This window comes from Hipposideros armiger, unplaced genomic scaffold, assembly GCF_001890085.2.
Source record: "Hipposideros armiger isolate ML-2016 unplaced genomic scaffold, ASM189008v1 scaffold_345, whole genome shotgun sequence".
Taxonomy (NCBI): Eukaryota; Metazoa; Chordata; class Mammalia; order Chiroptera; family Hipposideridae; genus Hipposideros; species Hipposideros armiger.
The window spans coordinates 1,061,255-1,064,861 of record NW_017731695.1 but is presented as its reverse complement, the minus strand read 5'-3'; positions in this window follow the sequence as shown (position 1 = coordinate 1,064,861).

The following is a 3,607-nucleotide window of genomic DNA, read 5'->3' as shown; positions in this document are numbered from 1 at the left end:
AAAAAAAAACATGGGCAGGAGATCTGAATAGACAATTTTCCAAAGAAGACAAAACTAGCCAACAGGTACTTGGAAAATTTCTCAGCATCACTAATCATCAAACAAAATGCAACTCAAAACCACAATGAGATATCACCTCACACTTCTTAGGGTGTCTATTATTAAAAAGACAAGAAATAACGTGAGCATTGGCGAGGATATGGAGACAAGAAACTGCTTCTGCTCTGTTGGTGGGGGTGTAAATTGGTGCAGTCACTATGGAAAACAGTGTGGAGACTCCTCAGAAAGTTAAAAATAAAACTGCCGTATGATCCAACAATTCCACTTCTGGTTATTTATCCAAAGAAAATGAAATCAGTATCTTGAAAAGATGTCTGTACCCCCATGTTTATTGCAGTATTATTTACGATAGCCAAGACATGGAAACAACCTAAGTGTCCATCAATGATAAATGGGTAAAGAAAATGTGAGATATTATATAACTATAGATGATGTAGATAAACATAGATATACAAATATAGATATAAGAAGGAAATCCTGCCATTTGTGACAACATAGATAGAGATTGAGGGCATCATGGTAAGTGGAAAAAAACAAACAAACACACCTCATACATACATAGAACAGACTGGTGATTACCAGAGGAGGAGGGTAGGGGAAGGGCAAAATGGGTGAAGGTGGTCCAAAGTTTCAAACTTCCAGTTCTAAGATAAGTCCTGGGAATGTAATGTATAGCATGATGACTACAGTTAACAATACTATATTGTATATTTGAAAGTTGCTAGGAGAGTAGCTCTTAAAAGTTCCCATGGTGAGAAAAACTAAATTGTAACTATGCATGGTGATGGATGTTAACTAAACTTATTGTGGTAATCATTTCATATTGTATACATATATCAAATCATTAAGTTGTACATCTAAAACTAATACAATGTTATATGTCAATTACATCTCAATTTAAAAACAGAAAATCAAGTCACAAATCTAGCCCAGTTTTCAAAAGTATGTAAATGGGCTCCATCTCTTGATGAGAGAAGCTTCACTTAATTTGTGGCCATGTTTAATCTACCAGTTGCAGTATCCCTAGTTAAAAATTATTAGAAATATAAATGCAATTCTCTAACAACAAAATTGTTTTAGTTGTATATATTGGACACACAGCTACATAAGTGTTCATGTGTTTATGCAGATGAAGATGTTGACAACAAAATTAGATGGGGAAGGAGGGAAGATATTTCTATTGTTTTCTAATTTTTAATTATAAAACACAAAATAAAAAGATTTTAGAAAATAAAAGTTTTCTTGTTTTATCACAAAATCTGTGTTTCTTGATAAGTTAGAATTCTTTTTCTATTTAATCCCAGATCATCTTTGGGAAGTTTTGTTACAGTGGTTTTTAATCTGGCTACCTCATTGACTCTCCCAGAGAAGGTTCACCCCTGGAGATTCTGATACAATTGGTTGAGGATGGAGAACTACTTACTTGGTGTATGTCCAAATTTTTCAGTTGTGCCCCTAATCCACAGAGGTTGTACCCTCTCTGAATCCCAGACCTTGGAGCAGCAAGGTTTTCTGACTTTCTGTTGAATTCCAGACACAGCTTGGATTCCAAGTCAAAAATTACATTCCCTGCGGTTATCTGAACCCAGAATTACTTACTTGGGCCCTGATAAATAATCCTCCTACAGTCCTTCTAACTGGAGGCTGGGAAATGGTGGCCCATGGGTTGGAAATGACCTGAGTTTGTTTGACCTGTGTACACATTAGAGGACCAAATATACCTTATAAAAAAATGAGGAGAGGAGTTAGAGGCCCACATTTATAAATCAGGAAGTTTTACCTTAAGACCAGACTTGGGGCTTTTCTGAAAAATGCTAAGTACACACAGCAGAGCTGACGGACTCTAGTCAGCCATGGCTCCGTTTTTCAGTCTGCAGCAGTTTTTATACCTGACTACCTTCACTCTTTTACATGATGTGTCTGAACTTTGTCAGCATCTGAGTTTGCACCTTTAGTCTAGTTCAATACCAGCTACCATTTTATTATTGAAGATTCTGAAGCCCACAGCCTTGGGTGGCATGGGTGGTGTTGAGTCCTTAGGCTGTAGCTGGCACCACACATATGTTATTCCATTTGGTTTTCATGTCCACCCTGAAAGGAAGGCTTTACTTGTCCCATTTTAAAGATGATTAAACTGAGTCTCAGAGAGGTTGAGAAACTTGCCCATAGGCACATGCAGCTGGTAAGATATGGAGCTGGTACTCAAACCCAAGTCTTCGTGAATCTAAAACCAGGCTGCTTGTGCCCTTCCATAGCAATTCACTACCATCATGATGATTGCTCTTTCTTGCCTCCCACCCTTTCTACCCTCCCTTTCCCCCAACATCCTTTTTACCTCTGCATGAGTGCATACCAACATTTCCTGCCTCCTCTCTCTCACCTTGTGTTGTCTGACCCTGTCCAACAACTTATTAGTCCCAAGGCCCACGTTTCCATATTGTATACCATATCACAGTCATAAAATAACTCATTCTGCAGCAGGAAGGGGTCCAATTACAACCTATATAATTGGCAAAAAGAAAATCATTCATCACAGTGGCCCTGGAATTGGAGGTCATCAGAGCAATTCCATTTGTTGGACATTTTTCTGTTTGTTTCAGCCACCCCTTCATCACAGTCCTTTACAGATCCCGGTGGACTCACTAGGACATTTCACAAGTTATCAAATACATGCATTAAGGATTGTTAATAGCAGCCAAGGAGTGTAAATCATTATGTGGAAGTAAAATGTATTGCATAAAATGAAATTTTGGAATGACGGAGTGGAAAAGTGAATTTTTCTTTTCCTTCCAAGTGACCCAATAAGCCCAGAGCTAGGGCCCAGTGGAGTTACTATCTTGCACAGAGGAAACCTTCCACATCCTATAAACCTAAAAAATAATGTGATGGGAGTCCTGCTGCCTTGCTACTTGAACCAATCTTTCCACATTGTGTATTGATTTTCTCTATGTCATTAAAGAAGCAGCCAGTGGTTTTCTAGGAAGCAAAATTTCCTCTGTCGGGTTGGAGGGACAATTATTATGGCCTAGTCTCTACCATTTAGGTCAAATAATTTGTTTTGGGTTTAATTAGTCTATATGCTTACCACTATCGTGGGAAAGATGGAAACAATTTGGAAAGTATTTGGAAACAAAATGGAAGTATAGAATTTTAGAATAGAATAAAATAGAATGGAATGCAATGGGGATGGGGTTTTAGACGGAGAGTATCTAGCCCAAGGATCCCATCCTTGTGACCACCTCTCAGACCTGACTCACAGATGTGTTTTGTATGAACTGCACAAGGTTTTTGTAAAAATATGACTTGGCCACCACAATTCAAAATCAGGTAATTTCAATTTTTTAAAAAATTTTACTTCCTGGCTTTTAAAAAAACAAACAAACAAACAAAAAACTTTAAAATCTGGCAATGCTAGGCCAGTTTCCCAATGACAAGAGTCGGCTGGAGTTGCAGAGCGGCTGTTCCCTTAGACAGAGGAGAGCTGTTCTGAGGACCAATATTTTTTTTTTTTTTTTTAGCTGAGCCATCCTGCCACCTTTTGGCAGCT